This window comes from Triticum aestivum, chromosome 5A (genome assembly GCF_018294505.1).
Source record: "Triticum aestivum cultivar Chinese Spring chromosome 5A, IWGSC CS RefSeq v2.1, whole genome shotgun sequence".
Taxonomy (NCBI): domain Eukaryota; kingdom Viridiplantae; phylum Streptophyta; class Magnoliopsida; order Poales; family Poaceae; genus Triticum; species Triticum aestivum.
In genome coordinates, this window is record NC_057806.1 from 655,257,969 (window position 1) to 655,272,659 (window position 14,691).

Below are 14,691 nucleotides of genomic sequence, written 5' to 3' on the forward strand. Positions count from 1 at the left end.
CCCATAGCACACCTGCACGTTGCGTACGCGGCCGAAAGCAGAACTAGCCCCTTAATACAAGAGCAGGCTTACGTTCCAATCCGGCGCGCGCCGCTCCGTCGCTGACGTCTGAAGTGCTTCGGCTGATACCACGACGTCGGGATACCCATAACTACTCCCACGTAGATGGTTAGTGCGTATAGGCTCGTAGCCAGACTCAGATCAAATACCAAGATCTCGTTAAGCGTGTTAAGTATCCGCGAACGCCGAACAGGGCCAGGCCCACCTGTCTCCTAGGTGGTCTCAACCTGCCCTGTCGCTCCGCCACAAAAGATCCACACAGAGGGCCGTCGGGACAAAGGTCCTTTCAGCCCCCAATCCGTGAATCACTCGCGGGTACTCTTCGAGCTGACCCGACTTTAGTCACCATCTGTATAGTATGTATGTATGTATAATATATACCCGTGATCACCTCCCAGGTGATCACGGCCCGATAGTATAGCAAGGCAGACTGACATGAATGTAGGGCCAATGATGATAAACTAGCATCCTATACTAAGCATTTAGGATTGCAGGTAAGGTATCAACAGGTGTAGCAACAATGTCAGGCTATGCATCAGAATAGGATCAACGGAAAGCAGTAACATGCTACACTACTCTAATGCAAGCAGTATAGAGAAGAATAGGCGATATCTGGTGATCAAGGGGGGGGCTTGCCTGGTTGCTCTGGCAAGAGAGAGGGGTCGTCAACTCCGTAGTCGAACTGGGCAGCAGCAGCGTCGGTCTCGTAGTCTACCGGAGAGAAGAGGGGGAAGAAACAATGAATACCAAGTAAACAGATGCATATCGATGCATGACATGTCAAGAAGCGATGCTAGGCGTGCCCTAACATGGTATAAGGTGGTACTGGTCAAGGGGGAATCATCCGGGAAAGTATTCCCGGTGTTTCGTGTTTTCGGGCAGAGGAGCCGGAGGGGGAAAGTTGCGGGTTCGATAGGTTAGGGGGGTGTGGTGGACGAACGGACTGCGTATCCGGAATCGTCTCGTCGTTCTGAGCAACTTTCATGTTGAAAATATTTTAATCCGAGTTACGGATTAAAAGATATGATTTTTAAAAGATTTTAATAAATTTTGGAATTTAATTATTTATTTAATTAATTCGAAAAAAATGTATTTATGACGTCAGCATGATGTCATGCTGACGTCAGCAGTCAACAGGGGTTGACTGAGTCAACCCTGACATGTGGGTCCAGTGGGACCCACCTGTCATCCTCTATTTAGGTTAATTAGGGTTTAGGTTAATCTAATTACAGTTTAATTAATCTTAACTAGTTAATTAATTTAATTAAACCGGATTAATTAACTTAATTAATTAATTAATTAATTAATAATTTTATTAAATCATTTTAATTTTATTAATTATATTTATTGTTTTTATTTATTTTATTATTTATTTATTTATTTTATTTATTTTTAATTCCTTTTTTTTTAACGAAACGTTCTGGGGCTGGGGCCCCCATGTCAGTGGGATAGGGGCAGCCCAGTCAGTAGTTGACCCAGTCAACAGGCCAACAGGGGGCCCTGAGCCCACCAGTCAGCGGCCCAGGTGGTGGGACCCGCAGTGCCAGGTCAGCAGGGCCGGCCCTCGCCGCCGGCGACCAAAAGCAACGGCGCAGACCCGCCGGAGTTCACCGGAAAGTGCGCACAGGGCACGGATCCGCGCACGCCTGGGCTCGTTCGAACGAGCGCGCAGAGGCGCATCTAGTGGGGGCGGTGGCGTGGCCGGAGGAGGGCTGCAGCGTCACCGGTGACGAGCGGGGAGGCGCAGGTGAGGGGCGCAGCCGGCGCGAGCGGTGCCCGGGGCGAGGCCGTGGCCGGAGCGGTGCACTGCCCGCGGTGAAGCGGCGATCAGGGGCCGTGGCAGGGGAGCCGGAGACGGGGCGGAGCCGACGGGGGGGGGGCGGTGGTGGCGCTCGGGAGGGGGACGAGGGGAGAGAGGGGATCCACGGGGGGGGAGGGGGGGCGAGGAGGAGGGCGGGGAGGCGTGCACCGGCGTCGGGGAGGGCGGGGGCCGTCGGGGTCGACGGAGGGGGCGCGGTCGGGGGGGTCTCCGCCCCCGATCCAGATCGGGCGAGGGCAGGGGAGAGGGGTGGGGCGCGTGGGGGGGGGAAGAGTGGGGCGGCTAGGGTTCGGCCGCGGGGGGTGGGAGGGTAAGTGGCCGGGGCGGCTGGGCCGATGGGCCGGCCAAAAAGGGGGGGGGGAGTTGGGCCAGGCCAGGGGCCAGGTGGGGTGGGGGAACTGGCTGGGCCAGGGGGTTTTCCCCTCCCTCTCCCCTTTTTTTTTCTTTCTTTTCTTTTATTAATCTTCTTTTCTGTTTTTAGATTATTTAAAATGCCAAAGCATTTTACAAAAATTAGTGCACCCCACCACAATTAGGTTTGCTAGTTTAGACAACCCCCGAACATTTTAGTTTTAGTTTTTGAAACCTTTTATCTTTGGTTTTGTTTTGAATTTATTTGTAGACCGGGTTCGAATCAACGTGAGGTTAGCCACAGTAACCGAGGTGATCACTGTTGCTTAATCATCCGGGTGTTACAATGTTGCCCCTCGATCATCTTCGGCTTCACTTCAAAGCCACAGGCCGAAGTGAGGGGTAATGCGGAGGAAGGCCTCACACACGACAATGCATGTCGACATCTGGAGAAAGGAGTCCGGAGCTAGATCGTGGAAATCTAGCCCATAATAGAACATCAAACCCTTGACGAAGGGATCCAGAGTGAGGCCTATGCCTCGAAGGAAGTGGGAGACGAACATGACGTTCTCGTTGGGTTCGGGAGTAGGGACGACCTGCCCTCGAGAAGGCAGCAGATGCGAAACCTCGGCGGTCAGGTATTTGGCCTCCCTCAACTTCTTGATATCCTCTTCTGTAACGGAGGAGGGCATCCATCAGCCTTGAAGGCTGGATCCGGACATGATTGAAGATCCGGAGCACCTGACCTGGGCTTTGGGTGTTAGAACTCGAGGCGGGGAGGGGTTCGATTGAGCACGAGAGGGAAAAAGCGAAAACCTTGTCCCTTTATAAAGAGGATGAATGTCAAGCATCCTCTCCGTAGCCGTTTGGGACTTGCCTATAATCTAGGAGTCCTAGACACGGTTGGGTTACCCACAACCGTATTAATGAGAATCCCGTAATTGGGGGAACACGATCTTTGCTTTGACAAGACGTGTCAAGAAACCGCCTCGCGTTATGTGTGGAGCTGGTTGAAGAAAGACGGTTCGAATAATCACCGGGTCATGACATAACATCATGCTGCCAAAACAAGCCAGCAAATTAGATCTGTGAAAATATTATTCTCTCTACAGTGGTATGTGGAACTTATTTTGCAGGGTCGGACACTATCCTCGTATTCAAATTCTTCTGTGATGTATTCAGAGAAGGAACCAGCCTTGCAATGCCGAAGACAATACTGCGCGCCGGACTCATCATCGTTGAAACCTGGTTCAGGGGCTACTGAGAGAGTCCTGGATTAGGGGGTCTCCGGACAGCCGGACTATCTCCATTGGACGGATTGTTAGACTATGAAGACACAAGATTGAAGACTTCGTCTCGTGTCCGGATATGACTCTACTTGGCGTGGAAGGCGAGCTAGGCAATACGGATATGTATATCTCCTCCTTTGTAACTGACCTTGTGTAACCCTAACCCTCTCCGGTGTCTATATAAACCGAAGGGTTTTAGTCCGTAGGACAACAACCACAACATACAATCATACCATAGGCTAGCTTCTAGGGTTTAGCCTCTCTGATCTCATGGTAGATCTACTCTTGTACTACCCATATCATCAATATCAATCAAGCAGGACGTAGGGTTTTACCTCCATCAAGAGGGCCCGAACCTGGGTAAAACATCATGTCCCCTGCCTCCTGTTACCATCCGGCCTAGACGCACAGTTCGGGACCCCCTACCCAAGATCCACCGGTTTTGACACCGACATCCATGATCTCATAGCAAATCTTCTTTAGCAGATATGTTTCAACTTTTTCAATGCAAAAAATCCAGATACTTCTTTTGAAAAGTCCGGGTCAATAGGCTAGCTTCAAAGTCAATTTGCTGACATTGGTCTCTTGTAGAAATATTGTGAAGAATAATCCACTTGAGTCGGCTTCCAAAGCGCCGGCTTAAGAAATATTGGTCTTGAAATACTCATCTGATATTCAGCCAGTTTGAAGATGTAGAACTTGTCAATTTAATATTACCAAAATTGCCAGTTTGTAAATATTGATGGCATCGAGTCATAATTGTTGCCGACGCCGGGTCATAATGATTGGTGACGCCGGGTCAATCTGATTTGCTCAAAACTGAGAATTCGAAAGTATTTCTCCTTATATCCGTGTTACCTGTAGCCCCCAAGTGCCGGGTTCTCATGCTTGCATCAACCTGGGACTTGTAATTGTCGTATGCTCACAAAAACTTCAACTGGTGTAGCCCCCAAGGGTCGGGTCATTTATGCAATGATGAGCAGGGACTTTGTAGATGTAGACTTGAGCAGCGACATGTAGCCCCCAAGGGCCGGCTCAGTAAGATAATATTGAGCTGGGACTTTATATATATTTCCTTGAAAAGAAAATGATATGCTGTAATCCTCTCCATGGGGCTCGAACCCACGTCCATAAGGTTAAGAGCTGTGTACTCTTCCAACTGAGTAGTGGACCTTTCAATATAATAGATTTAAAACTTGTGTACCTTGATTTGTTGACAGGAGCAATTGGTAGCCCCCAAAGGCCGGCTCATTACAATGTGATGAGTTGGATCTTCAATAAGGCCAGAAAAAATGGCTTTGCATTAGCCCCCAAGTGTCATGGTGCATGCTGGCAGTGACATGGGACTTGCATATTTGATGTAACCTCAACTTTAATAATGTAGCCCCCAAGTGCCGGGTCGTAAGCCTGCAGCGACTCGGGACTATTCCTTCAATTACAGAATAAATCATATCCATTGATAATAGAATAGCCATTGCGCTAAAGTGACTTTAAAAACCTCATCTGTTGATAAGTAAACCCGGAGCTTAAATACCCGGTGGCTCTTGGCCGATGACGATTTAATACGCCTCCATTGTAAACCGGAATTTTTATAACCCGGTGGCTTATAGCCTTTGAGAAAATCAAGAATTGATAACCCTTTTGAGACACCAATTTCAATCTTTGATGATGGGCTGGAACTTAATCATTTATGTAAGTCATAGCTCTGCAAATCCTGCATAGAGTTTAAACAACATATGCCCTCGCGACTTTACGTCAAAAGCCAGGGCGGATAACCACCCAAATGTAGTCTTATCCTGCACACAAGTAGATCACAAGATCCCTTGGCGGTTTACCGCAGGGCGGGTCATAATATCCCACATATAACCATTGTGATATTGAATTTGTACTGCCGGTTTACATGACCTGTGCAGTAAGGGTGATAACCCAATCCTTAGAAGCCAATACTTCCAAATATATGATGATTGTCACATGCTGGCGACTTATCGTCCAAAGCCAATCCGGGTTTAAACGAAACCACACTTATACTTAGATCCGAACAAAGAAGTCTCAAGACAAAACCAAAGATTGTTTGCAAAAACTTAAACCAAATAAAAATCAAGGTTTCTGATTCGAATATGATCAGTAAACCGTTCCAAAGGGGTTAAGCTAGGATTCGAATATGATCATGTAGCCCCCAGTGGCTTTGGCGTTGCGCCGATCAAGAGGGTACCGACAGCTATGTTCTCTTTGATTCGAATACGACCTATGTTTGAACAGGAAGCCCCCAAATGACCTTGAGAGGTTTTTAACGACCCTGATTCGAATACGATCCAAGTCGGACCCAAAAGGGGTTAAGCTATGATTCGAATACGATCAAGAAGCCCCCTAGTGAGTTTGGCAGTGTGCCGATCAAGAGGGTACCGACAGCTATGTTCTCTTTGGTTCGAATACGACCTATGTTTGAACAGGAAGCCCCCTAGTGATCATGAGGTTTAACAGCTAGATTCGAATACGATCATGAGCCGGACCAAGAGGGTTAAGCTAAATTCGAGTACAATCAGCCCCCAATGGTCTTTTGAAGTAGGGTACCTATGTTTGAGTTGTGCCTTGCAACAGACTCTCTTTGGTCCCTTTAATTTTTCCTGAGAACTCGAGCTTTGCGAGAGATAAATTCTTCTTGAACCAGAAATTCTTAAACCGGATATTGAGAGCTTCAAAGCTTTGCGAGAGACAAATTTACCTTGAGACGGATTTTGAACCGGATTTGAGAGCTTCAAAGCTTTGTGGTGGATAAATTTACCTTGAACCGGATTGTAAACCGGAAGCATCATTGTGAGCCGAAATATTCCTGACAGCCTTTTAAATTTTCATCAATATAGCAGTAGCCTCCGGGACCGAGTCATGTCATTGTAGCCCCCGAGTCTTAAGACTACTCGAGGAGTTGGTTTGAGACTCTCCGTGGTTGACCATGATATAACCAATGGATTGCTGGAATATGTTGAATCTCAGTGGGTTATAATTGACACTGTCCATTGATCCATCCGGTGTAGGCAAGAGCCATAGCTTGATAGCCTCTTTTGTAATGATAAATTTTTCTGCATAAGAAATTGCACAAGCGAGAGTAATTGTTCTCGAAGAAAATGCATCAATAAGAATTGATTGGACAACTTTCAACTGATTTGTCTTGGACGAAATAACGAGTCGTATATAACGTCCATAGATCACCTCCAGTAACTTTAGCTATTTTTTGCCACTCTCTTATAGCTGCGGTGGAGGTGTCGGCTTAAAGCGCAGCACAGGGCGGCTCAGGATTAATCCTCCAGGTCATGTTACCCCCCCCCTTTTTTTAGCATCTAACCACTTTGACTTTTTTTTATCCAGATAGGCAAACAACCACAGCAGCCGAACAGTATGGGACCTCATGCGGGGGTGGGTCAGGTAGGCACGGTGAAACCACGCGGACAGGCTGTTCGGCCTCATCATGTTGATGTAAACTGGGCCGCAGAGGCGGCGGCTTGCACATATATTCTTTGTGCATTATGGCATGGTAAGATGATGGTGCATCATAATAGTGGGGCGAGTCATATATCCATGACCCTTACTTTTGCAGTAAACAATTGTCCTGCATACAAAAATACACAAACCAAATTAATTGTTCTTTGGCAAAAGTGAATATATGCCAAAAAAATATACTTAGAGGGATGTCATCGGATTTGCCCGAATAACAGATGAGTCGGTCATGGTGTTGTAAGCCAGTGAGGTTGAGAGAGTCGACAGCGGTATTTGTAAGCCGGTGCGGACTAGCAAGTTGCCCTCCTCGTTTGTAAGCCGGCGCGGATGCGAGAGACGGCCACGGCGTTGTAAGCCGGTGCGGGAATCTGTTGAGTAAGGACAACCACCTGTGCCAAATAATGTTTGGTGTGTCTCCATCTCCGCAGTATAATACCACTTTGTGATGAATAATGTACCCGCGTATAACAATACTATAGGGCAAAGTGGTTGTTTTCACAAAAAAATTAATAGGTACTAATAAAAAGTAAACCGGATGGATATCACCTGATATATTCAGACGATACATAATCCTCAGAATGTGCCGATCGAAGTGGCTCAAGACAGAGTGGATGTGTGAGTCGACCGCGGCATTAGAATCAGTACAGACGCAGCCGAGTCGCCACCGCTCTTACATGATCCTTGGTTATAATGCACTCGATGAAAATGCACTAGTACTTGAAACAGCCCTGATAATTTTGTCTGATAGCATGGCACCCCTCTTTTTTTATAGCAGCCTTGAAAAGATGGGACGGGTGTACAGCCCTGCTCTGTAAGTAGTAGTTTGGCCTAGTAGCGCTCCCCTGGAGCCCTCTTTTTTTATTTCCATGTGATGTACTTGGTTGTTCGTCAAATGCCAAATAGTGTAGTATTAGTAAGGGTCTGTCTAGAACACATCTAGATGTGATATAGTTATGTCATATCTAGACTGATTTTCATTCTGTTTATGGTCTATTTTTTTTTTGTCCTAGTTTTTTTGTTTCTTGTTGATGCATTATATACTTGTGGGAGGTTAGATGTAACATTCTTAAAAAACATCTAAATGTAAATTAGACAAACTGTATTAGTAATCAGCACACATGGGAAGTACAGATCTCAATCTCCTCGGGGCTCGGACAGCCGCGTGTGAGCAGGAAGACATAGAAGCAATCGGACATGTCCGCTGCACGGATTAAATCTGCAGTGAAATCCCTGACGGTCTCGGTAACCTATGTACCATTGAAGTCTGACTAGTACCGGCCATGAATTAACCGTGGCATTGCTTTCTCTCCTCCACGTCATGTGTATACCATAGATTGGCTTGTCTTCTTGTGCACAAAAAAGAGAATTTCTTTGGGAGTCCGTGGTGCACCCTCCAGAATTGCCTTGAGAAACGAGATTTGATTTCTGTGGATCTTTGGCTGGTTCTGCTTCATGATCGATGACCCGGCAAGGCTTGCACGCTGTGGATACACTGGTCCTTCGCGCCCAGCGTTTTGAGCTGATGAATTTTTTTCTTGGAACATCCGCTGAGTAAATCGACCGTGCCTCGCGGGACTTAATCCGTACAGACTGCTGTTTAACGGAAAGTAGACCCCTGCGGCCGCGCGTACAGAGGAAACCTTAATCTCCTTAATCTCACTTCTCGTAGATCAAAAATCTTTTTCTTCACGCTCATGATTTGTTGCAGTTGACTGCTGAATTTGCCGGATCTGCTTAAGGTTGTACCATGTCGGGTTATCCTGCGCGACTGCTGTGTGCCGGCTCTTCTTCATCTGACATATTGATCCCTCCAAAAACTCAACACTACCGTGCGCAAGCCCCACGGTGGGCGCCAACTATCGTGGAATTGTCACGGCAGATGTCATTAGTGTCAGGACTTAGTCGCGAGGCCAACGCATCTATGTGGTAGGTTGAGAGGGGTTGAGCGGAATCGAAAAACGCAACATAAGACAAGGATTTAGACAGCTTCGGACCCTGGGAAACATCATCCGGTAATAACCCTAAATGCTGTTTGTGGCAAGATCTCATTATGCTCATAAGAGAGTCGCCGCATAGCCGGCTCTCCTTTAGTTGTGTCTAGCCCTAGAGATTGTTTCTTGCCTCTCCCTCTTGGGGTGCCCTGCCCCTCCTTATATATGTTGAAGGGGCGGGTTACATGACTAGTCCTAGTAGGATTAGAATTACTCTATTACAAGTGGAGTCCTAGTCTTGCTTCCTTTGTAGAAGAATATTCCTTATACCTTTTCTCTTAAGCCGGCCCACCATAACATGAGCCGGCCTTCTGGGCCTAGTCTTCTGTCTGACCTGATGTTAGGGCCATCCTTGAGTCGCTAGGCTCGTGAGTCGCCAGTCCTCCGATGGGTTACCAATGAAAACGCCAAGCCTGGCCGGGTCATACCACGGGGTATATCCCCGACACATTTTGAGTGCAGCAACGTCAGGCCTGTGGACTTTGTCAAGTTTGCCTCATTCCAACTCAAAGACCAAGCTGCAGAGTGGTATCAGTAATACAAAGATTTCAAAGGAGGCCATGTGATTACCTGGGATGAATTCCATCAAGATTTCAAAGCTCACCATATTCCTCAGAGTGTTGTTGAGAGCAAGCGTGAGGAATTTCGCAACCTGAAGCAAGGCAGCTTGTTTGTTTACCAGTATAACATCATGTTTCAGAAGCTCGCTCGTTTCACTAAGAAGGACGTCCCTGACGAGAAGAGCATGATTTACCAGTTCAGAGGTGGCATTAAAGAAGATCTCCAACTAGCTCTTGTGCTTTTTGAGCCGAAGAAGTACGATGAGTTCTACAATATGGCACTGAAACAAGAGACTGCTCAGCTCAAGTGCGATGCTTCCAAGAAGCGAGTCAGGGATGCAACTCCTTCTTCCTCAACTCAAGTGGAAACTAAGCAGCAAAAGTATTGCCTCCTCCTCCGTTCCGTCAGTCTTATCAGCAGAAGAGCAAAGGTGGCAATGGATCTTCCCACCCACCCAACCCAGGCTTTCAGAACAAGACTTCGTCTCATGCTCCAAGATCAAGTGCTCCGTATCACCGTCCGCTTTCAGGGGTCACGTGCAACAAGTGTCAGCAGAAGGGTCACTATGCCAACAAATGTTTCAACCAGAGGCGTCTTCCTCCTCCTCCTATGAGATCTGCTAGTACTGCAGTGGTCAAGCACAATCCCAACTTCGCAAAGGTCAACATGATGAATGCAGCTCAGGCAGAGGACTCGTCAGAAGTGATAATGGGTAACCTTCCTGTTAACGATGTTCCCGCAAAAGTCCTTTTTGATACTGGTGCATCACATTCTTTCATTTCAAGACCTTTTGTGGCTATGCATGATTTGGTTACTCAAGTTTTGCCGAGACCTTTGTCTATTGTTTCTCCGGCCAGACAAATGACTTCTCGAGTTTTCGTTCCAGATGTTTCTATCACGTTGGGCGACTATAAGTTCCTGTCTTCTCCTAATGTTCTTGGTAACTCGGATATTGATCTTATTCTCGGAATGGATTGGCTTTCTAGGCACAAGGCTCAGCTTGATTGTGCTGCCAGGCAGATTCATTTGACACATTCGTCTGAGGATGTAATCGTCTTTGCCGCTCGTGACGATACCATTCGACTGTTTTCTCTTAACTAGAAGGGCGAGTTGGACGCCATCTCTCAAATTCCAGTCGTGTGTGAATATCAAGACGTCTTTCCAGAAGAGCTTCCAGGAATGCCTCCTCACCGGCCAGTTGAATTCGTCATCGATCTTGAGCCTGGCACGGAACCTATTTGCAAACGTCCTTACAAGCTTGGACCTAAAGAATTGAAGGAGCTGAAGAAACAACTCGATATTCAAGAGCGTATGGGTCTCATCCGACCAAGTTCTTCTCCATGGGGTTGTGGAGTTCTTTTCGTAAAGAAGAAGGATGGAATGGACCGACTTTGTGTCGACTACCGTCCATTGAACAAGAAGACCATAAAGAACAAGTACCCACTTCCCAACATCAACGAGCTTTTCGAACAACTCAAAGGTGCTCAAGTATTCTCCAAGCTTGATCTCCGTATGGGCTATCATCAGATTCGCATTCGTGAAGAAGATATCCCCAAGACAGCATTCAGAACAAGCTATGGTTCATATGAATACACTGTCATGTCTTTTGGCCTTGTCAATGCTCCTCCAACATTCTCTCGCATGATGAACTTCATCTTCAACGCCTACACAAATGACTTCGTTTTGGTCTACCTCGATGACATTTTGGTCTTTTTCCAAGAACAAGGAGGATCATGCCAAGCATTTGAGGTTGGTGCTGGAAAGACTCAGAGAACATCAGTTCTATGCGAAGTTTTCAAAGTGCGAGTTTTGGCTCGATGAGGTTCTCTACCTTGGGCCATCTCCGCCAAGGGCATAGCTGTTAATCCTGAGAAGGTGTCTGCAATTGTGAATTGGGAACCGCCTCAGAATGTGAAGCAACTCTGCAGCTTCCTTGGGCTCGCAAACTATTGTCGAAGGTTCGTTTAGAACTTCTCAAAGATCGCGAAGCCTCTTTCCAACCTCCTCCAGAAGCATGTGAAGTATGTCTGGTCGCCTGAATGTGACGTTGCTTTCAACACCCTCAAAGAGAAGTTAATCACTGCTCCGGTTCTAACTCCTCCTGATGAATCCAAACCATTCGAGGTTTTCTGTGATGCTTCCCTTCAAGGTCTCGGTGCAGTGTTGATGCAAGAGAGGAAAGTTGTGGCCTATACCTCTCGCCAGTTGAAGCCCAACGAAAAGAACTACCCCACTCATGACCTAGAGTTGGCGGCAGTTGTCCATGCTCTTTTAACATGGAGACATCTCTTGTTGGGAAGAAAAGTGGACATCTTCACTGATCATAAGAGTCTCAAGTACATCTTCACTCAGCCAAACCTCAACCTCAGGCAGACTCGTTGGGTCGAAATGATTCAAGAGTATAATCCGAGTATCGAATATACTCCAGGCAAGGCCAATGTAATTGCTGACGCATTGAGCAGGAAGGCTTACTGCAACAGTTTGATTATCAAGCCCTACCAACCGAAGCTTTGTGAAGCTTTCCGCAAACTCAATCTCCAAGTTGTTCCTCAAGGATTCCTTGTCAACCTCCAAGTCTCTCCTACATTGGAAGATCAGATTCATGAGGCTCAACTTCTTGATGCTATGGTGAAGAAGGTGAAGATTAGGATTGCCAAGAGCCAACCCAAGTACAAGTGCTATCGTCTTGATGACAAGGATACTCTATTCTTCGAGGATCGCATTGTTGTTCCTAAAGGTGACCTTCGTAAAGTCATTATGAACGAGGCTCACAATTCACTCCTCTCTATTCACCCTGGAAGTACAAAGATGTACTAGGACCTCAAGCAGTCGTATTGGTGGACTCGAATGAAGCGCGAGATTGCTCAGTTCATGAATGAATGTGATGTCTGCAGAAGAGTGAAAGCAGAACACCAATGACCAGCTGGTCTCCTCCAACCTCTTGCCATTCCAGAATGGAAGTTTGACCATATTGAGATGGACTTCGTGACTGGATTTCCTAAGTCCAAGCGTGGCAATGATGTTATCTTTGTTGTCATCGACAAGCTCACTAAAGTGGCTCATTTTCTCCCTATCAAAGAATCTATCATAGCAGCTCAGTTGGCAGAGCTATATACCTCCAGGATTGTCTCTCTGCACGACATTCCGCAGTTGATATCTTCAGATCGTGGTAGCATCTTCACCTCTAAGTTCTGGGATTCTTTTCAGAAGGCCATGGGCACCAACATTCGCTTCAGCGCAACTTTTCATCCTCAAACCAGTGGCCAAGTCGAGCGAGTCAATCAGATTCTTGAAGATATGCTCAGGGCTTGTGTCATTTCTTTCGGTATGAAGTGGGAAGATTGTCTTCCACATGCCGAGTTCTCCTACAACAACAGCTTCCAAGCGAGTTCGGGCAAGGCCCCATTCAAGATTCTCTATGGCAGAAAGTGTCGTACTCCTCTTAACTGGTCAGAGACTGGTAAACGTCAAATTCTTGGCAACGACTTGATCACAGAGGCTGAAGAAATGTGCAAAGTCATTCGTGAAAATCTCAAAGTCGCGCAATCGCGCCAGAAGAGTTACTATGATAGCAAGCATCGTGACTTGGCTTTCGAGATCGGAGACCATGTCTACCTCCGCGTTTCTCCAATGAAAGGTACTCGTCGCTTTGGTATCAAAGGGAAGCTTGCCCCTAGATATGTGGGTCCTTTCAAGATCATTAGCAAAAGAGGCGATCTCGCCTGTCAACTTGAGCTTCCAACCAACTTTGCAAACGTGCACGACGTGTTTCATGTGTCTCAGCTCCGCAAGTGTTTCAAGACTCCTGACCGCACCATCAACTTCGAAGAGATTGCTCTCCAAGAAGACATGTCTTATCATGAGCACCCCATTGCTATTCTTGAAGAAACTGAGCGCAAGACTCGCGACAAGTCTATCAAATTCCTGAAAGTGAAGTGGTCACATCATTCTGACCGTTAAGCAACTTGGGAACGCGAGGACCACCTCCGTTCTGAGTACCCGGAGTTTTTCCAGTCCTAGATCTCGGGACGAGATCCTTTCGTAGTGGTGGAGTGTTGTAACACCCCATATGTAACCTGCCATAATTGTATTCCAACTCTTGCCATTTCCGGCACTAAGTTATGATATTCCTCGTTGTTCGGTTTTTGTCTTCGTGTTGATTTTGTCTTTGTCATGCATCTCATATCATGTCATCGTGTGCATCGCATTTGCATACGTGTTCGTCTCACGCATCCGGGCATTTTCCCCGTTGTCCTTTTTGCATTCCGGCGCTCCTATGTACTCCGGTGTCCCCTTTTACCTCTTTTCATGTGTGGGTCTTAAACGTTTTTGGATTGGACCGAGACTTGCCAATTTGCCTTGGTTTACTACCGGTAGACCGCCTGTCAAGTTTCGTGCCATTTGGACTTTGTTTGATACTCCAACGGTTAACCGTGGAACCGTAGAGGCCTTGTGTGTGTTGCAGCCCAACACCTCCAAAGTGGCCCAAAGCCCAGCTAAACCCCCTCCATCATCTCCGTCGTTCGATCACGAACGTGTGGCCGCAAACCGTGCTCAATTTGGAGCCTCCAAGCTCCCTCTACCTATATAAAGACAACCCCCCCCCCCCCCGAAAATCCCGGATCCACTCCAACCCTAAACCTAGTCTCCTTCCACCTCTCGCCACCGGACGCGTCCGCTTCCGGCCGGACGTGTCCGACCCGCCTCGCCGCCGCCACGTGGCGACTCACCATTCTCCCGGCCGCCTCCCCCGCCACCGGCCCGCCGAGCCCAGGCCGGGCCCTCCCTGGCCCGCGCGTGCCCGCCGCCACCTTCGCTCGCCCCCGCGCTCCCCGCCGCCCGCGCGCCGCCCTGCCGTCGCGCTGGTCGCCGCCGATCCGCAGGACGCCGCCGTCCTACCGCGCCGCTGCCGCCTCGGATCCGGTCGCCCCCGCCTCCACCGCGCCTCCCGGAGCCGGATCCGGCCACCCCCGCCGGAGTCCGGCCGCCTCCCGGCCTTCCCTGCTGTGTTCGGGCCTCACCGTCACCGGAGACGACGGATCCAGCCTCGACATCGCCGGAGTTGACTTTTTCCGTGGAGGGGTCATTTTCTTCTGTAAGTCTTTTTTTCCTCATGTCATATGCCCTT